The following is a 24,131-nucleotide window of genomic DNA, read 5'->3' as shown; positions in this document are numbered from 1 at the left end:
TCAGGTAAACATTCTTTGTTTTTAATGTTAAGGTTTTGAAACGAAAGTAACTCTTCTGAAATAGTCATATTAATATTTTCGTACTGGTGTTATCGATTTTAGAATTTCTGTTTTCTTTATATCAGTAATCGTCGATGTTATTTCTTGATACATATTGTTAGATGTGTCTGCCTGTATGTCTGGAGTTTTATTCTAAACTTGTGATTTTCTGTTTTTATGTTAAGGAGTGTCTTTATAGTAAATCTACATCCATTTTACTATGTTATCTGCAAATATTATCTTTACTTGAGTGCTATTTGTTTTCACTTCTATTTCCAGTATGTTTCTGCATTCAAGTATCTGTTTCATTTCTATGTCTATTGTATACTGTCTATTATTTGTGCATTACCAAGATAATTTATATATTCAGGTGTTCCTTCAAGTACAGTGTGCTACTGTGTAGCGAAAATATAGTTGTTATTCTGCTGTTGCTTATGCGTCACTGTTTTGTTCGTATCATCTGGGACATTCATAGTGTAAATCTGACATAAGATGTGAGAGAATTTGAATTTTCACCGAGTCTATTTGAAAGATAATCGTGTCGTACAGAATATGAAATATTCTCTCTGCATTTATGTAGCCAGTAGTGGTTCAAATGTTCGCGTTCTATTGGTCACATAAATATTAAAGTCGTGAACATTCCCATTCTTATATAGTTTCATTATTACTAGCTGCATGCTTCCGTAGATTGAAATTCACACTTGGTTATTTTGTACAGAGACTTTTTTTTTTGCGCTTTTCCAAAACTAAACTCAGAAATATATTTTCTTTGCTCACTTTTGACTGTTTTCTTTTCTTTTTTTTTTTGCTTTGTTTTTAATTTCTTCTGAATTTCTTCTCTAAACCGAGATATACCAATATATTTGGGAGCGCTACACGATGATGCGCAGTTAATTACATTCCTTTAACTTTCTTACCTTCTCCTTTCCAACAACAATATACTCCTTCTTATCCCCTCCTCTTTCTTCTCCTCCACCCCTTCCTTCCCTCCTCCTTCTCATCCTCCTCATCATCATCTAATTCTTCTCCGTCGATATATCAGAAACACCTTGGTATTTTCCAATTTCTCCTAGCTTCTACCACCACTATGATAACGACTATGTATATGGCAGCCTCTAGCAGTTAGACAGTTAGACAATGTTACTAAACCTATGATTCGAAGTAAGCAAGCGAGTAAATAACTAATGCAGTCCAAGCGGTTGAGTAAAAGTGAAACGCACGGTCCATTAAACCACGCACACGGAACACTGCACATAACTTAAAAGCTGCTAAAATTGATTTATTTACATATTTATTTATATCTATTGCATATCGAATTTAGTAAACAATAGTGTGGTTGGTTACAGGTTTCCAACCAATCATTCACTAACCCGCTTGCTTTCTGTCAGTAAGAGTGACAATAGAATGATACTGATTGTTCACTTTTTCTTACTGATATGCATGTCTTTCGCCACCCTCCACAGAGGTATGCCCACACTGATGTATGAGTGTGTCTACATACATACAACCATACATGCATTATATATACATAGTAGAGGCCAAAATTAGAGAACGAAAATAAAAAATTATAGGTATTTACATTTCTACTTTATTTTTCCGAATGGGATTTTTACTGTATATACTTTAAAGCATTTTCATTCTTTACAATATATTTTGTAGGATGTGATTAATAATTAATTTATAATAGAAACATATTTATTTGAAAAATACAAGCTGGACAAAATTTGACAGGTGCAGGAGTGGCTGTGTGGTAAGTAGCTTGTTTACCAACCACATGGTTCCGGGTTCAGTCCCACTGCGTGGCACCTTCGGCAAGTGTCTTCTACTATAGCCTCGGGCCGACCAAAGCCTTATGAGCGGATTTGGTAGACGGAAACTGAAAGAATCCCGTCGTATATATATATATATATATATATATATATGCGTGTGTGTTTGTGTGTCTGTGTTTGTCCCCCTAGCATTGCATGACAACCGATGGTGTGTTTATGTCCCCGTTACTTAGCGGTTCGGCAAAATAGACCGATAGAATAAGTACTGGACTTACAAAAGAATAAGTCCCGGGATCGAGTTGCTCGATTAAAGGCGGTGCTCCAGCATGGCCGCAGTCAAATGACTGAAACAAGTAAAAGAGTAAAAGAGTAAAGAGTAACGTGTGACAAAATTCAAGAAATCAAAATCCACACCAACATATTAATAAGATGTATACATTCCATTATTTTCAATGACTTCAAAACATCTTCATCCACAGAATTTGACCACTTACATTGTTCTGACCTAGTTTTACTCCATTCTTCCAGGTGTTTTTACTACAAAGTCGTAACATTCGCAGGTCGGTGCTCTCTTATCTTATCACCAAGTATCTTCCATAAGTTTTCAATGGGATTAAGGTCAGGACTCTGAGCTGGCCAACCCATCTCAGTAATGTTTTCAGCTTTAAACACTGCCTTAACTATTTTAGCACTGTGGCATTGCGCATTTTCGTGCATAAAGATTGGCTGACGAGCTGGCGATGACTTAAGAGCTGGGACATATTGTAGAACGATATTTTTCTATATGGCTGCATTCAGATTACCATGGATCCGGATCAAAGGCCCAACACCTGCTACAGAAATCATTCCCTACACAAACACCTACATCGAATCTTCACTCATTTCTCCATGCATCTAAGGAGCAATATTTCTCTTTTACAACGTCTCTCATATTGTCTACCATCGGAACCAAACAAATTGAATTTGCTTTCATCAATGATGAACACATGCGACCAGTTACCGTCCTTCTAATGTAGTGCTCATTGGCAAAGACTAACCTCAATTTTCGGTTCTTCATACTGATGAGAGGTTTAGTGGTGGGGGAACGGGCATTAAGTCCAACTTCCTTCAAACGACAAATCCCAATATTCCGAGACACATTCATTCCATAATCACGATTTACTTGGCGAGAAATTCTTACAGCAGCATCGAAAAGGTATTGCCAAACACTTGTCTTCCGTGGTCTTCCTCATTTTTCTAATGACGCAAATGAGCTTGTCTCTTCATAAAGCTTGAGGATTTTTGACAACACTCTTTAATTTATCTCTGGCAATATTGGAAATTACCATTTCTCCTTTTTTCAGTCTGACCACTCGCTTCCTGAGGCTTTCATCAACTTTATGTTGGATTTCTATGGTTGGTAATTCACTACTATTCAATATACATTTTTGCACTGTTAGGTCAGCTCAGTTTGCATTGGTCGAAGTGTCTTTTTGAAGTTTACACCATTTATTCTCTAATTTTGTCCATCAGGTATTTTTCTAATAAACATTTTCTCAGCATTATTTACACTTGACGGATATTTGTCCTCGTCTTGTTTGTTGTTAACACAACGTTTCGGCTGATATACCCTCCAGCCTTCATCAGTTGTCTTGGGGAAATTTCGAACCTGGGTTCTCATTGCTTATGTATTTTTCGATGTCATTATTATTCAGGTTACTGCCTGGAATCGAACTCGAAATCTTGGGGTTAGTAGCCCGCTCTCTTAACCACTACGCCATATACTCTATTATAATTTATTTAGTTATAAAATCACTTCCTACAAAATTTACTGTAAATAATGAACACATTTAAAAGTATACAGCAATCCCTCGACTATCATGGGTGTTACGTTCCAAAATCCCGCGAAGTAGAAACATTACTGCATATATTTTAAAAATAGCTTCATAATTTGTATATATTTATTTTATTACAAATGCAGATCAACATCACACACTCACCTCCCGAGTTTCGTTTTCCATAACAGTATGTGCAACTCCTTGTTTACTTATCTACGTTACGCTACGTATTTTCTTCTAATATATATTAATTAATGTGTTATACAGTGCAGCACTGTATAACACATTAATTAACTAAAAATGAAAAATGGGGTGTAGTAGTTGTTATTTAACAGAACTCTTTGGAATTGTTTGATATTGGCGAGTTTATCAGCTGCACATCTCTGACAGGGAAATTTAGTTTTTTACGTAAGCGGTTCAGCTCTGGTGTGAAAAGCCAATTTGTAGTCCACAAATAGGTCACTGCTTCTCGTTTTCCTGCAGAAACTGTTGTATGTGGATCTCCCTTCCTAAATATTGAATTGGGGATTGAGCAGAAAGGAGATTTGGTGTAATTGGTGGGTGGGGCGCCTCAAATTTAATGTGGTCCTCAACGGTGTTGAATTTTTGATACATGTTGACGGCTTCCTTTCGAGAAGAAATCGGTATTAGGAATTTATTCACATTTTTAGAGACGAAGATTCTAGTGTAGTTGTAGCTAAGATCCCTGTACTCTAGCTGGCCTATATATGTGACAGTCAAGAGATCTCACAGGCTTAATCTTATCGGCAAACCTAAGATCAGTTTCAATACCATGCTATCATACGAGATATATATGTTGCTTCCGATTATGGCCAACGCTTCGTGACTGTTTGTTGGTATAAGGTGGAATCGGTAGAGGTAAGTAGAAGAAAAAAGAGGAAGACGAAGTGGAAGAAGCAAAAGGAGTGGAAAACGAAAAGGAGAAGGAAGAGGTAAAATAAGTAGGGGAAGAAGGAGAAAATGAGGGAGGAGGAAGAAGAATAAGAAGTGATGTCGGTTGGAAGTATAGCAGGTGCAGTATTGTGGAGGAAAATTACGTACCTATCCTCTCTTAGAGTACGAGAAATGACTTTTTGGAGCTTGTTAATGGCTTCATCGAAGCTGTAGATATGTGTAGGAAATGTGCGGAGTTAGAGCTTGAAGTCTATTTCGATAGAGTTCAAGAAATTTTGTAAAGTAGTCCATCTATTCCACATACCATACATCTCGACTATATTCTGCTACAATAATATGTATACGTATATCTATCTAAGAAAGGACTATGTTCTAGTTTAAGGATCAAAGATATCCTTTATGCATAGACTTAGCACAGTAGATTTTCTAAAATAGCTAATCAATGTACATTTGAAAACTTCGACAACTTCCCAGTTTTTTCATCAGATTGAACTGAAATCGACATTGTTGTGATGTTCACGTAGTTTGGAGAATCTTACAAAAGTCGAGGTTGATGTTATTTAATATTCGTAATGTTGTCAATGCCTTTTTTGAAATCTCCTATGTAGATTTTGTCTCATTGTATATTCGATAATTTATTTCCTGTTTGAGGTATCTCTTTATCGATTTTTGGTTTGTATTTTGTTATCAATAAAGCTTCCACTAAAGTTTGTTGGATTTTCTGTAAAGGTATTTTACTATGAACTCTGTCAATCTCATTTTCTTCAAAATAATTTTCGAACTGATACAATCAGTATTCCACAGAAGTTTTAAGTATAGATATGTTTTCTATAAACACAGGATGATCATAATTGTAACATAGTTATAATCTATTAGACTTGTGACCATTTGATCACCTCATCACTTGGAGACTTGCATTTATAGTCCAAGCGCAATACATAGGTTCGAAAGATTCTTGTTCAGACGGAGAAGAGAAGCGCTTAAAACCCCAAAATGTAAACATAAATGTGAATTATATCACTCCGCAGTGGAGACATACATAAAATCCAAAATGTAATCCCACAGTGAAATGATGCTGGTAGTAAAACGATATACATCACCATCTTCAGGACAAATTAAACGTGGATGAAAACAAGCAGCATTTCTGCTAATGAATGCATAATCAACTTCCAGCACAAAGAATACTATGGGAACATTTCCATGAAAAGGAAAAACATAACAGGGGTTATAACGTTAATTGGACCAATTATGTTAGCTACCTTGCGGATTTACAGACAACTGATTTTACAACTAGATACTTTGCTTATATATATATATGGGTGTGTGTGGTGTATACATACACACACACACACACACACACATATATATATATATATATATATATATATATATATATATATATATTGGTAAATAACCTACTTACCACACAGCCACACAGAGAGTTAAGTAGGTATATACACTCATATATATAGACACATTTCTGAGTCCCTCATGGTCACAATTATTCACTTCATCTAAACTCAACAACCATTTAAACACCAACACCTCCTACATTCCAGTGACCCTCCTCTTCTACCCTCATATACATTCTCTACACCGGTACATTCATTACACACACTCCATACCCCACATACCGTTATGCCCCTATAGAAAATACTTGCACCTACATACATGCACACACTCATACGCACGCCTTCCCAATCCATACATTGCACCCACACTTCAACTCCCTTCCTCACTTCTCTGAAGAACACTGTTGGCTACAAACATCAAAAGCTTCCATTTTTCCTGAGCGTCAAACTATGGTAAACAAAAGAGGTTCCTTCATCAGATCAAACTATACATTGTCGATTATTTCAGTAGGTCGAAATTTGATAATATTTAATTGTTTACATTTAATTTAATAGGGAATTTAGACACCAATCTTGTACCACTCTAAATTTTATTTATGTATCCTATCATTGTAACGGTTAGATAATCACAATACGTGGTAGTTGACATATCATTATTTAGCGCAGATTTATAATACTTGTAAAGACTATGTAGTATAATTTACTACAATACAGTACTACAGATATTATGGATATATAGCATAGGCTGTTGTACTACTATATATCTATTGCTGACATGATGACTAAATGACTTGAACTGAGCCGGTAATTCACTCTTGTTGTACACACAGCAATTTTTCATCTTAGATGGATTTGCAAGTTGAGGACGCACTATATCTTTACCATATCTGATTAATTAAGAGATGAAGCAATCAGTTTTAGTGTAATGTAATTGTTTAGAGTCAACATCGCTAGTTCAGAACAGTGATCACTGAAGAGAATTGTCTAGATATATATTGATTGCTTGAGTTTTTCTCATTTTGTCTCAGGTTATTAGGTCGCTCCTGATGAGATATATTGTTCAATGCTGTAATGTATTAAATGTATCAGATATTTTCCCTTTTCCTGATGCATTGTTAAATCTGCTGGTTGCAAGTTATATTGATTTTCCCAAGTAAAAAATTATCTCGATATTAAAACGTACTTGATCTAATGTTTATTTGCGTATTCTGTGTTTATTTAATGTGCAGTCATAATTTACTTAACAATAATATAGTGTCTGTGAATTAGGTAATATAGCAACCGGTGTTTGAAATATTCCGGTTATTTCGCGGAAAAAGGGTTCACTACAAAAATATTATTACTGAGATTTGTTAACATGCGTGACTAAAATTTTTGAGAGTATTAAGTTAAAAGACTTTCTCGTTTTCTAATATCAATGCAATACAACAAATATATAATTAGGCTATTCTAATAATTTCAATGTTATATTATTTTCGTAACACTTAAAATTTCTTTACAATTCTACTTCTGTGCGGACATTTTTATATTCAGTCAAAACATAAGTTTTATTTCACGACAGTATTGAAGCCCGAGAGCTATTGAATCCAGGAATAGTCTGAAATAACAATTCTGAACAATTGAATTAACTTTCTCATGATCGAATCTTTTATACACGCCTGGGGCGATATACATAAATATCACACAAAATGTAAAGCTACAAAGTGCTGTTAAGTTAAACAAATTTTCCTATTTCTATTCAGTTACTATGTCTCCGAACAATTTTATATTTTAGTTTACATCACATGCGCAAGATGTATTTGAATGAATGATTAAATACCGACCGGCAACTACATTCGCTTTGCTCTAGAATATCATAACTCATGGATGATATGAGAAATGATCCGAATTTCATAAAGTGTAAAATATAAATTCCCAATGTTACAATCATCGATTTCTCTGTCATTCCTACACCATAAACCATGTGTATCTTAATTATATTTACACAGTCCACAATGTTGGGTTATACTTGATACAAGGAGCTTTGAGGTCAAATGCGCTGAACACATATTTACAATAATTATCATCTGTACATTAAATAGAATTTTGCAATAACAACCTGGTAACTGTAATTGTATAATGGATGTATCTACTTCTATATTGTTCATTGTGTATATATTGAAGTGGTAGATGATTCCTTTCGTGAATCGTTAAGCAATACAAATGTAAATTTGTTTCCCCAGGGGTGTGTACAAATATCAGATGACTATATTAGCTAGATATTGGATCGTCATTATGCAATAATACCTTTATTAATATAGTTAGCAATTGTTTACTGTCAGGCTACGAATGTTAATTCATTGCAGAAAAGAGAAAATAGTATTTTGTTTATTTTGTTTGCCAATTCTAAGGGAATTGTAGTTAACAAAAAATTCCAGTTCTGTGCTTAGACGTATTCAGTTGCAGAGTTATTGTATTCCTCTAGGTCGAGTCTGCGACACAAGTTCGATTCTAATACGTTTATTTTCTCAAAAGCGAGGAGAGAAGCCTCTATGTAGTCATCGGAGCTGCTAGAAAAAGTAGGCAAATCACCATATCATATCCTAATCTGTTAAAAGTGAACATAATCTGAATGTGTGGTCCCATATGAATTATGTGTAAAAAACAAAATGAGCAGAATAGTCATGGATATAATATATTTAAGTATATGTGATCATACTTGATTTGTGACTTCACACAAAATATACTGAGATATTTTATTTCTCTTTCCCCAATTCTAGGCTACTTTCTCTATCTGCGAAGCTTATTGAACCTTCTTTCACTTCATTACATCATTCCCTAATATTTCCGTATTTCGGTGATGCCATTGTTTGTCTGCTACCAATACAATTACTTATCATTCTAATGAATAATTACCTCAAGTTGGTATAGCATATCATCATGTTAAATTGGTTTTCCTTCCCACTTTGCTTTTATTTTATTTATTGCGACTGACAACAATATAGCTAATGATAAGAATTTTAAGTTTAGTGATAAAATTTTGTTTTGTTGAAGTAAATAACGTCACTTAATTCGTCTTAATAAAATTAAACATTTTCACGTAATTTCTGAATTGTAGCAGCAAACATAAGCGTACTGTATATCATAAGTTTTATGAATATTCTTTTCTATTCATATCATTTAAGATTATATATATATATATATATATATATAACCGAGATAGACTTGCATAGCAAGTGGCATGATCTGAGATCGTGTGCCTGAATGAAAACAATTGCAGCGTGGAAGGTGTTTGTAAGCTATTTAAGAAACACACAAAATCCGTTAGATTCACTTCAACATTTAAATTTAACTTGATAAAATATTTTCGTTGCTTTGAGACATTGACCTGTTCACTAAAAAAATTCCGTGCTGCACGGTATTATATATATATATATATATATATATATATATATATATATGATAAATCGGTAGCCACCACAGACATTTTTTTCTCTCCTTGTTTCTTTCTGTGTTCCTTTCTGTAGAAGAGCGTAGGCTCGAAACGTAAAAGACTTTTTCAATTCCTGAGCGTTATACTAATACATCTGTTTGTTTTCTACACCACCTATCTTTGTTTTTTTTTTCGTGAATTCTCCCCTATATATATATATATATATATATATATATATATAATCCATTGCAAAGAAGACACAAAAAAGTCTTTATCTCATCTTTGATTATTAGCTACACATGTTTCGGTGCCATCACCATAGGCAACGCCAGTTTACGTAAAATTTATAAAAGAAAACTTAGGTAATATATGCGGTTTTGGGCATTGGAGAGGCACTACATGAGACTTACATCAAAGTCATGTTATTACATTGTGCGTCTATCAGACCCTGTTGTTATTGAAGTAGTATCTGGAGAATATATATATTGCTTCTTGAGTCTAGCTGAAAGAGCAATGCTAATAACACGTACAGGCCCTCCGAAACAGTTGAGATTGATGTTCCGTTTAAACGTTGCAGGAATGGTTAGGTGTGAGAACATTCCATTAGGAACGATCTAAGAAAGAAAGACTGGCATAAGTGTTTAGTGGACCGGAAGAGAGGGACTGAACGTAACATTTGGACCCGAAGGTGGAGATTCGACGAGTGTTGGATGTCTGAATGGAGGAGGTACGAGATCATGTAGTTTCCGTGTTTCAGAGACCATTACAATAGCGATAAAACATGATAGAGAAATGAGATAAAGTGCTTGTGGAGCAAAATCTAAAATTTGTTAGAATGTCTGAGTACGTCGCTGTTGGGGTGGAAATATCTTCTGAACTTGAAGAAAAGTACTTGATTTGCTTTAATATATATTAAGTTTATTAATCTGGATCTGGGTCAATGTATAAAACTGACTCACTTGATAAACGTAGTAATAGAACCACTGATGCATCAGATGATATTCGAAATTCATTCTCAATATATATTTTAATTTCGTGTAGATATATTAACTGATCTTTCATAAATACCCTGATTAAGGGGTGTTTGGGGATGAGGTTTTAGATACTGCTGACGCTAAATATAGAAAGAATAGAATGAAATTTCAATAATTACTGACTTTTAGACTCTGTGTCTTCAAACATCGAAGTGAGAACTCAGAACTCAGGCAAAAGTATTATATTTCGTTTTCAAGAGATTTCATCAAATGAAAACTTCCGTTCAGACAAATAGCTATGAATAGGAAGGCGCGTGTGTAAAATGTATGTTGCATACACAATGTAGGTAATTAATTTTCGGATATATGACTTATATCAAACGAAATTCTACACGAAATAATTTTCGGTTCCTAAAAAATTTTTTCGAAAAATTCGTACGTTTCTATTTAGTTTATTATTAAATCTCAATTATATAAATGTACACAATACCATAATGTAATTGGTTTCATTTTCTATTTGCAAAGAATTTATCATATTTATTTTTCCTATCTATTGGCTTAAAGTTTAAAGGTAATTTAAAATTTCTGCATCTATGATTGTAATAGTGCAGTTTATTAATAAGTCCAAAATTTAAAAATATAATGTCATTATTATATTATGATATATATACATATGTCTGTCTCTGTGTGTGTTTGAATGTGAGTGTATGTGAGCTTGTGTTTTGTCTGCATGTATAAATACATATATGCGAGCGTATGTATATATATATATATATATATATATATATTATATATATATATATATGAATATATACCTACAAAATGCACAGTCACATCCATGTGTGAGTTCACATACATTTCTATGTGAACATACACATTATGGATGTATACACATACATCCCTATATGTATACACACACATATTTATATATATACACATACATATATATAGTACATATTCATATATTGTTGACGTTGTGTATGTATATATGCAAGTGTGTATGGGAAAAACATCTTTTATATCTCTATTTCACTTTATTTTGATTTTGTTATGGGTTCCTTACCAAATTTTAGAATCTGTTATCAACATTTCTCATTCTATTTACTCTCATCTTTTTGAACATTGGTGCTGGTGCAAGCGGCTGCTTCTCTTTATAATAAACAAGTGCTAATATTTTAAAGATTTATCCATTACAGACTAAAGAAAAATTGTTCAAATGTTAAAAAGGGGAGAACTATTTATACACAAAAAAAGTTAGGATATAGTTTCCTTTATGCTCGTTTATTTTTCTCATTCATTGGACTGCTGTCATGTTAAAGCATTGCTTTGAAGTGATTAGTCGAATGTTAACACCAGTACGTACGTTTTATTTTTAGTCCTGATTCTTATTCTACCGGCCTCTTATGTCGAGTAACTTAATTATGGAAACATAATAGAACAGCTAAGTTTGGAAAGTGGCGAGAGATAACAAACATACTTTATAACGCCGAAACCACACTAAACATTCTAACACCACTCAAGTGCATTGACAACGCCTCACAAATCAAACTTTACATATGCATATTATAATGATCTGACACTGGAACATTTAGGCCGAGCCTCGTGTCATGCCTGCTATATTCACCACCCAGCAAAACAATACACAAACACTGCACATAATTTGCACACCAGAATAAACACGAAAATAGCAACAGAAGCAAAAACTAGAACTTAAATCAAAGTATAAATAATGATGATTACTAAGAGATGCAGAACAAAATGTAGTGCGCATCTCAATTATATCAGTTTAATAGATAGTTGGTTAATTGATCCATTGTGTGTGTTTGATTGCAGAAACGTAAAGAAAGAAGACGAAAAGCAAAAGAATAAATCCCTTAAAATTTGACATTGTAAGAATTTGGAATATGAAAACTCTGCCTATAAAAATTGGGGCTCTTGGGGACTGTAAGCATACATAGAGAAATGGTTACAGCAGATTGGAATAGACTGTCTTTGCAAAGTTTCTACAGAAAGTTTGCTTCTGAGGGGCTGGAAAGATTATCGGGAGGATTTTAATCACTCGAATGAATGTTGAAAGATTCAGGAGACCTAAGGTTACAGGTAGTAATCTGCTACCCACATAAATTCTACCAGGAATAAGTACAAACCTGAGTAATATAAACAATAATAAAAATAATGGTTTCAAATGTTGGCACAAGACCAACAATTTCGAAGGAGAGGGCTAAATAAATTATATCGACCTCTGTAATCAACTGGTACTTCTCGTACTGACCAGGAAAGGATGAAAGGCAAAGTCGACCTCGGCGAAATTTGAACTCACATAGTAGCGGCAGGCGAAATAACTATTTCTTTACTGCCGACAAGGCTACACACAGAGGGGACAAACAAGGACAGACAAACGGATTAAGTCGATTATATCGACCCCAGTGCGTAACTGGTACTTATTTAATTACCCCGAAAGGATGAAAGGCAAAGTTGACCTCGGCGGAAATTTAACTCAGAACGCAGCGGCAGACGAAGCACAGCTAAGCATTTCGCTCGGCGCGCTAACGATTCTGCCAGCTCGTCGCCTTATTATTATTATTATTAATAATAATAATGATAATAATAAACCCTTCAACGATAGGCACAAGGCCTTAAAATTTGTAAGGATGTTGGTAGTTGATTACATCGATGCCGGTGTTCGACTGATACATCTCACCACATTAATAATCCTTTGTACTATAGACACAAGGCCTGAAATTTGGGGACTTGTCCATTGCATTTATCCCAGTACACGAAAAGATAAAAGGCAAAGTCGACCTCGGCAGAATTTGAACTGAGAACAAAATGCCACAAATCCTTTCGCCTGGCGCGTTAGCAATTGTACCAGCTGGCTGCCTTAGTAATAATAATAATGATAGCATGTTTGTATATATATATGTGTGTGTGGTGTTATATATATATATATATATATATATACGTTTCTCTATCTCTCTCACCTCCAGCCCCCTCGATCTGTCTCTTTCTTCTCCTCCCTCGTCCACCTTCTCTCTCTTTTCATCTGTCCCTTTCTCCTGTCTTTTGTTCTCACGTGACCGCTAGCCGCTGTTGAGCGCTCTTTTCGTTTCAGCAGTCGCAGAAGCAACACGTATTTGTTCGTCTCCCCGCGGCCATTAGGCACAACTTCACAAGCCAGCCCCATACTCAACTCGTCCTGTCGAAAGACCCTTGTCCTACGTCCTGGTTTTGTTCTGTTGTTTATTTTTTATTTTTACCGTTATTGTTTCTACGTTTTTGTATTCTTATTGGTGTCACGTATTCTGTATTTTTGTTCGTGTACTTCGTTCGTTTTCTGTCCTCGTGTTGTATACATTCGAAGCTTTCTTCCAGGGGATCTAATGCGCTTGGCTTAGATTTCCCTTGGCGGGCTGGCCATATCGGAGCAATCTCAAGATTAATCAGCCGAAATTGCTAAGATGATCTGGTTCTTGACTGATGACTGAGGGCTTCGAATGTCCCGTCCTGTGGTTCTTGTGTCGTCTCTGTGGTGTTTCATGTTCTTGTCCATGTCTGTAATTATTTTTACTGTTTACCTATGTATATATACATACATATATGTATTCAAATAGAATGTGTGTCTGTATATATATATATATGTATGTAAGTATGTATGTATGTATGCATATATGTATGTATGTATTAGTATATATATATATGAACTAACATAATCATATTTTCAATAACAAAAAGTTTATTATAAATATGATATAGAACTTACAAATTACTATTCATACAATTTTAAACATAATTTAATAAGCTAAATATTTGACTTATTAAATATATGTTCTATTTAATAAGAAAAGAATATATTCATGTCATTAATTTTTCTGACTGCGTAATACCAACATCCAACGAAACGAAACCATAATTTTTTGAAATCATTTGAATATGTTTTCAAAATAGTCGTTTATATCATATATTAGTCTGGAAAATATATAAGTCAATAAATTAATATATTTACAGACATTCCACAACTATATCAATTGGATTTTCTGGAAACATAATCTATTTAAAATTTGTGTAACTCATGGAATATCACTTAGAGTAAACTTTCTCTTTCACAATAATTGTATAGAAAAGTTATTGAGTGTAGGATATGAATTCTTTGTTATGTGTGCATATCGTGGTTACATCATATTACCTATTATGCTTGCTTGGTTTATTAACAGATGAATGATATATAATGGAGATCTAACAAAATAGGTTGTGTGTGGTTGTCTGTGTGTTTGTGCTGTGTTTACGTAAGAACACCTCTCTGTTACTTTGGTTTCGTTTAACTTATGACATGCATACTGTTTTAACGAATCTTCCCAATGAGTTAAATGAGATGCACTTCTGAAAATAAACATCGTATTGCATTGTACGTTATATATTGTCGTTTGGGCTCTTACAAACATCCAGTCCGAGACTGTATCGTTTTTATCAATTCATTCTTATACAGGCGAGCAGCTAGAACTGGCAGGCAAATCTCTAGTAATTCAAACCCTCTTGACGTAAAAATATAAGCACATATTTGACGGCCCGTCGTAAAATAACCTTGAACTAAACAACGAAAACGACGACCTATACAAACAGTAAATTTTATATAAGTTAATAATGTCATGGATCTTTCCTATTTAACATAAGTTAGGCATAATAAAACCTAAGGTCCAAAAATCAAATCTCTTAGCATCAAACTATAGATTGATTTCCTTTCGCTTTCACCAAAGTAATTGCTCTCGATATAATTCATATGTAAATAATTACTTTAACATACCAATGAGTTATCCAGCAATTTTGGCCATAGAAACATTACGGCACCGGTCATAATCTACCTTGTATATGTTATCTATAATCTTTTGCATTATTTCGCTGATCTGAATAAATACCAGATATATATGCTAGCCGTTAATAGCCAAGGAGTATGATTTGGAAGCATGTATCATGCTCTTGTTACTTGTTTTGGGTGCTCATTCAGTGACAACAAGGCGTAGACAACATATGTTTTGCCAAACGCACTATACTTCGTGTTGAACACCCAGGATGTGCGAGCAGGAAGCGACGACTGCACTGTCAGTGGGCTAATAGCTTAGTTGACTGGAATAACGTGACATAAATGTTTGCTCAAGAATAAAATGTACAATTTCGCTCAGTAATCTAACACATAATCGTGAGTGCATGCTCGTTTCATGTAGACTTGGTGCGATGCAATCTTTCTGACTAATGACAAAACTACGTCTTTACTGTGTTAAATTGATTACGTCAAGACCAGTACACACCAGATGCATTGTGTTCGATTCTGTCGATGAGACCCTCAATAAAAATGTGGTACTGTCACCTGTATTTGATATTTGTAAGTCGTAACACTATCAACAATACATTTAAACCTTATAAAATGAGGCTATCCTTCCTAAAATGCGCAGTCGTGGCTGTGAGGTAAATAACTTGCTTCCCAACCATATGGTTCCAAGCTCAATCTCACCGCATGGCATTTGGGTAAGCATCTTCTACTATAGCCTCGGGGCCGACCAAACTCTTGTGAGTGTATTTGGTAGCCGAAACGGAAAGAAGCAGTGTCGGTTGTCAAGCGATGGTGGGGGTAGAAACACAGACACATGCGCAAATATATATATATCTCTCTCCGCATCGATCACCCCTCCAGATCTCTCACCACCACTGCCTTTTTTTAAACAAACGGATTCCCACCTCTATCTCAACTTCTCTTCCTCCACCCCTTCCACACCAAACGAGCCATCCCCTACTCCCAGTTCCTCCGCCTCCGACGTTTGTGCAGCCGCGACCAGGATTTCGAGACCCAATCTCAATACCTGGCCCGCATGTTCAGACTCCGAGGCTACCCACCCATACTCCTCTCTGATGCCCTCACCCGCGCCCGTCGCATCGACCGCACTACCGCCCTGTCTCCTTCCCCCCGCCCACCCCCCAATCGCAACCCCTTCCCCCTCCTTTTCCACCCCTCTACCCTACCCTTCGTCGCAAGATACTACGTGCCTTCCGTCGCCTCCAGCTTGATCCCACCACCCGCCCATTTTCCCTAACCTACCCTGTCCTCTTTCAAAACGAGCCCGCAATCTGCGTGACCTCCTGGTCCACAGCACCCTCTCTCCTTCCCCCAGCCCCACACGGATCATTCCCTTGCTCTAGATCCCGCTGCAACACTTGCCCCTTCATCACCAACACCACCGCTGTCACCGGCTCCAACCTGCACACTGTACGCATTAGGCACTCTTTTACGTGCACCTCGTCTGCCTTATTTACTGCATTAAATGCAACCTATGCGGGATGCTGTATGTAGGACAGACGGGACGCCGGTTGTCCGACCGTTTCACTGAGCACTTAAGGGACGTTCGCCTACACTCTCTTTCTCCCGTCGCACGCCACTTCCGCTCGGCCGGCCATTCCCTAGATGACATCTCAGTGTTTGGTCTCGCCCCCCACCAAGGTCGCCCACTTTCCAGGCTCCACTTGGAGCAACGCTACATCTTCACCCTACAAACTACCACCCCACACGGACTTAACACAGCCCCCTCCTCTTGAGATCTCTTTTTTTTTTTTTTTTTTTTTTTGGACACACCACCACACACACCCACCCACCTGCCTCCCACACGCACACACCCACCCACCTACCTCCCACACACACCCAACCACCTACCTCCCACACGCCTGTTCACACACACACATACGTAGACCCATCTACGTACATACTTCACACATTTAATCACACACACTTACAGACATACTAGCACACACTAACATACAAACCAACATGCACATACACACACACATACATACATACGCACACACATACATACTTACACACACACACACACCACAGACATACATACAACATACACAACACATACATACGCACATACATACACACACACTCACACACACACACACCGCACGTACATACTTCACACACACACATGCAAACATACATGTAGGCACATACATACATACTTGCCACACATGCACACCCTTACACTGAATGCACACACACATACACCTTTTGCATCAGGCAGCCCCCCTCTTTTCTGCTTTCCGGTTTTGGCTGATGGATCCTCGGTTCCCGCGTAGCGGGTTGTTCGAGGGCCTTTGCGCTCGCGCGCCTTGGCGCGCGCTGGGGGCTTGGTCGGCCCCTTGGGCTTGCGTTGTACTGCTTGTGCGTTGTGTGCGTGAGCGCGCTTTGTGCGTGTGGCTTGCTTCGGATGTGCGCGTACGCATGTATGCATACATACCCACACACTCGCATGCATCCCTACCCACATACATACACGCACACCTACTCACACAACAACATACACACACATACCTGCACACACACACACATACATACATACACATACATACCTACTTCAGACATACACACACACAGACATACACCCATACACTCACACTCACACGCATACACACACACACATACACACGCACACGTACACATACACACACACACACACACCTACATACATACATTACACTTGTATACACACACACTTACATTCATACACACACACACCTACACAGCCATACCCTCACTCAGACACACACATCTACCTACACACACACACACAACACACACGGACACACACCCAGAACATACATACATCTACACACACACGCCTACACACATACATACACACATACATAAACACACACACATACACATGTACACACATACGCACACACATATACTTATACACATGCACACACACATACATACATACATACACCCATATACATACATCACACATACCCACATACTCCTATACGCACATACACACACAAAAGACATACACACTTACACACTCACACAAACATACACACACACATACTTACACACAACTCACCTGCACGCGCACACACATGCATGACAAACACCCATACACTCACACTCACATACGCACACACCAACATAAACACGCACACGCACACACACACCTACACTCCACACACATACACACGCACCTACATACACACACGCACGCATACACACGCATACACACATACATTACACACGTACACACACACCCAATACACATGCATACACACACACACACAAACATGCACGGACACACCCAGACATACACACATACACCTATATACACACGCCCACACACCTACATACACACACATATACACACGCCCACACACCTACATACACACACATACATACACACACATACACGGACACACCCACACATACTTACATACATACACCTATACACACACGCCTACACACCTACATACACACACATGCATACACACACACACATGTACGCACATACACACACATATACGCACATACATATATACCCACACACATGCACACACACACACACGCACATGCATGCATGCACACGCGCACACCTACATGCATACACACACACACACGCACGTACACACATACATACACACGCGCATGCATACACCCATACACATACATGCATCCGACACACACATACATACACACTCACACATACATACACACACACACACTCACTCACACACCTGTATGTACGCGCACACACATGCACATACACACACTTCCCCACACCCACACGTACATACATACACACTCACACACATACACACACACACACACACACGGACATACATCTATGCACACACATACATACACACATACTCACATACATTCATCGGACACACTGCCACCCAGACATACACACAGACACACACTCACACATCCACACACATACATACTTACGCGCACTACTCGCAGGCACGCCCACACACGCACTTGCGCCGGCTCGCGCTGCATGCGCGCGCATACACCTCGCCCTTGGACCTGACGAGACCTCCCGCCCGTTCCTGGGACCGTCGCGTGTCGTTGGGTTTTCCCACGCCTGTCTCCGCGGGACCACTCTTCCATCTTCCCCTCAGCTGGAGTCCTTTTTCCTTAACCCCCCCCCCTTTTTCGTTACACACACGCGCAACATATACACACCTTGCTATATATATACATCACTCTTACACACATTCAATCTACCGCCATTAATACCACCACGACACTGGACACACACACACACTACTACTCAACACACGCTGGCACGCTACATACGCCCCCACCCCTTCCCTCCCTCCCTTCCTCCTCCTTCTTTTTCTTACTACTGACCTCCCTTCCTCCTTCCTTCTTTTTCTCACTACTGACCTCGCCTGCTAGCTGACCACTAGTCTCGCCCTACCCCCACGCCTACACACAGACGCACACACTAACACACATATATATTTTTTTTTTTTTTTTTTTTGTTTTTTCATCGCCCTCACACACACATACACACACGCACACGCACACACTCACACATACACACACATCTGTTGGGTTACCAACCTTGTCTCCACTCTTTTGCCTTTAAAAACCCACTTTGCTCTTGTTTCGTCAACATCCGCCTTTCACCATGTGCAACTCGTAAACACCAGTCGTCTTTTTTTCTTTCCCTGTTGCCCGCTCTGGGATCTTTCTTTCCTCTCTCTTCCTTCTTTATGTTTCCGACGAAGAGCTCCGCTCGAAACGTCATACCTCCCTGCTTCCATCTCCTGAGCGCCTATTAATAATAATACTGTAATTGTTCCTGTTGTTGTTGTTTTTTGTTTCCTTTTGGATTAAAATTATATATATATATATATATATATATATATATATAATATATACATATATATATAGAGAGGAAACACAGACACATGCGCAAATATATATATATATTATATATATATACTATATATATATATATTGCGCTGTGTCTGTGTTTCTACCCCCACCATCGCTTGACAACCGACACTGGTGTGTTTACGTCCCCGTTACATAGTGTTTCGGCAAAAGACACCAAAATAAAAAGTACTAGGTTTACAAAGAGTAAATCCCGGGGTTGATTCATTTGATTAAAATTCGTCCAGCTGGTGCCCCAGTATGGCCGTAGTCTAATAACAGAAGCAATTAAAAGAATACAAGATTTAAAGAACAGAGTAAAGTAGGTGGGGAACTGTTAGAATAAAACAGCTGTTATCTGGAATTCGGAAGATAAACTAATTCTACAATGTTTTCTGTCGGCGGTGGACTGTGAAAAGTCTGCTTTGTAAATAATGAAGAAGACAATACAAGATGACCTTTCGTTACAAGGGTGGATTTGAGGCGTTATATTAGATTCATTTGACAAATTCTTCATACATCTCAGTCACACGCAAGCATACAAAAGTACGCGCACACCCCCACAAACACGCGTACATACACACGCACAAACACTGACACATACACTTACACACACACACACAAATTTGATTAGTTTCTAAATTTCAAGTGCTTTCATATAAACGTAAACTCACCCGCGTAACTCATAGACGGGCCACGCACTCATACATACGTCACACATACATTGTAGACATTAACAGGCATACTACGTCTACCTATATATATATATATATGCTCTTTCCCTTCTCTCTCTCTCTCTCTATTTCTGTTTATCTATCTATGCATCAGCGCGCATACACACTCATATGCATATTTTTAATTATGTATAATTCACGAATAAACAATTCATTTTCGTGTTTGTATTTAAAGTTTACTAAATAATGATTAATTAATGGCTAACGCTATTAGCATCTAGACGAGAAATGTTTGCAAATTGGTTTGGAATCGTTAACCATAATTAGTTTGTCAATTAGGAGCTATGGTTTCCTGAAAATAAAGTTAATTGACTGTTTTGAATTATGGTACTTGTGATGATCTCTGAAGATATTTTGCACTGCATAGACAGACCAGTGATAACTAATAAGAGAATTCATATATCCTTGAGGACATGGTCGTTAAGCAGATGCATTCAGATTGTGTTGAAAGCTGGAAGCATAATGTTATGATTGGTTTAATTTAAAGAAATAGAAAATGGGAGTACTACAATTGCTAGGTGGGGAAATACAAAAATATATTAAAACGATATTAATTGGACAATATTTTGAAGAACCCTCAGAACGGTATCACTTTTATGCCAGGCAAGAATATTGTAATTAAAATATTAATGTATTATCCTCGAGGTAAAATATTTGCTATCTTACATTCGCTTAAACAGAGTAAAAGGTTGTTCTTTTTATAAGGACACACATTTAATTTTTATTTTCTACTCTAGGCACAAGGCCCGAAATTTTGAGGAGGGGACCAGTCGATTAGTTCTACCCTAGTACGCAAATGGTACTTCATTTATCGACCCCGAAAGGATGAAAGCAAAGTCTATCACGGGGTAATTTGATCTCTGAACGTAAAGACAGGAAAAACAGCTAATCATTTCGCCCGGCGTCCTAACGCTTCTTATTTCTTTATTGTCCACAAGGGGCTAAACATACAGAGGACAAACAAGGACAGACAAAGGGATTAAGTCGATTAATCGACTCCAGTGCGTAACTGGTACTTAATTTATCGACCACGGAAGGATGTAAGGCAAAGTCGACCATGGGGTAATTTGAACTCAGAACGTAAAGACAGACGAAATACAGCTAAGCATTTCGCCCGGCGTCCTAACGTTTCTACCAGCTTGCCGCCTTAGACACAAATTCCTTGTCATTGGGTCAGCTGTGAAGCTTCGTAGTCTAGTGGTTGGGATTAAGAGCGTAAAATCATACATTCAATTCCTGCTCCCTGTGGTGTGTTGTGTCTTTCAACAGCATTTCCTTTCACTTTGCTCTGGTTTACCAAGATGTAAATGAGTAGCAACCGGGTAATAGCATACCTAACTTTTCTAGCTTCCACATGTTAGATATGCCGCGGGGTAAAATTTGAATACCATAGAAAGTTTCGTTATATCTGCACAGGATTACATAGGGATCTATTACAACTAATGAAAGCATAATATATGTCACGAATCTTACTTGCTCGTTAATAACATCTGACTGTTCTCCACATATTCTACAACTAGTTAATTCTTATTGTAAGTTATGATGTAAGCCTAATATGCATTTCTATGTTTCATTTCCATTACTTTTTCTGAGAAAAATAACTAGGCTTGGAATATTTTCTTATTCAATTTATGAACAAATCATACGCCTCTAGAGACAATATATGTGTTAATCTGGAGTCCAGTGAAAACAGGAATATGTATATCTATTTCATACTGATTGGCCACAGCATGAGGTTCTAGTAACAGTATTAAGTATAGTGTACAGGCAGCTTTTCTAACTTTATAACAAAGAACATCGTTAGATTTGAAAAAAAAAGTATATATAGTAAAACATGAAATCTAAGTTTCACATAATTGACTCTTATACTCGTCCTCAGCGGAAACTGAATGAGAGTTTACAAATATCTGCATATAACGTTGATCTATCGCAGCTGACTTCCCAGCTGGGAAGAATATATGTTGGAACAATCAGCCTTCAATTCATCGAACAATTACGCACTGCATTTATTGAATGCTGTGAAACCATACAAATCACCTTCCTTTCAGCTGTATGAAGAAACAGAAATCTCCATGCATCTATTATTCTTAATAACAAAAGGATAAATAAGGAACTCAATGGTAAAACTAAATTAAGGTATGTTTATTGCTAGCAGCTCTTAAACGGAAACAAAGCAAAATTGCATCAACATTCGCTAATTTCTGATTTAGTAAACAACTTAAGATATGCGCTGGAAACCTAAGTCGTGGATACTCATACCTCTCCTGTCTATGCTTAGTTCAGATGTATGAACGTGTTTAAGACGGCACAAGAACAACACATGAATGTATGAGGATTAAAATTTAGCAAGTAGAGAAGCAACCTCCTCCACATAAACTCATATAATCACGCGTACAATACCACAACACATCTTTCAATAACTTTGAGAAACTGTAATTTCATAACTTCGTAGTAAATATGTTAAACAAATATATTTAATGTGAAAAGAATTAAAATAAATTTGAATTGAAATTTCCCTCAGGCAATTGCTGCAACATGTTATAAATATAAATAAACATGCCCTTTCCAGAAACACCCATATTTATGCATATATATATATGCAAAAGCAAACTCGCACGTGTCTTATCACCCATCTATATAATAGAGTTTGGAGTCATATATATGGAGCAGTGAGTTCGTGTATTGTAACCTGGCTGAATTCTTTGTGATTGATAAGAAGTTACAATAAAGTAAAACTTGGATAAATTTGGAACTGAATAAGCTTCAGTGTCGAAATATTCGCTATTTTGCAACATATCAAAGTAGAGAAAAGACGTTGGGGACTAAATTTATTCGCAACTTTCATATAAGCAATCACTTCGATCTAGAATAAAAACAGATGTTATACTTTTCTATGAAATACACAGAATTTGGACAATCTTATTACAATGCAATCAATTTAATACGACCGTCTTATATTATTATTTCATTTTAACTGAATGAACCGTTATTTTATGTCATAGATATCAGGATATATTCACACATGACTAATTCACAACAAATATAATGAGCAGGAACATAAAAAAATATAAACAAATATTACTATTAATACAAATTGTGTGTTAGTTCATAAATGTATATCGCTATACAATGCCAGACGAAAATAAAACATTGAAAACAAAAACTACCCGGTAATAAAATATAAATTATGATAGTTTCAATGACAATCTTGCGCGAGGAAAGATTTTGATACTTAATATTATATAACAAAATATAAAAGTGATTAAAACGTTATATGTATTTTAAATGGCTATCATGACACTTCCATGGGTATAATTAGTTGCATCTGATGTGTTGTTGCTTGTATTTCGGAAGTTTGATGCTCAACGCCGTGTATGGAAATGCTGATATTCAGTAGTGGAAAGAGCTGT

This window comes from Octopus sinensis, linkage group LG7, assembly GCF_006345805.1.
Source record: "Octopus sinensis linkage group LG7, ASM634580v1, whole genome shotgun sequence".
Classification (NCBI taxonomy): domain Eukaryota; kingdom Metazoa; phylum Mollusca; class Cephalopoda; order Octopoda; family Octopodidae; genus Octopus; species Octopus sinensis.
This window is presented reverse-complemented; position numbering follows the sequence as displayed.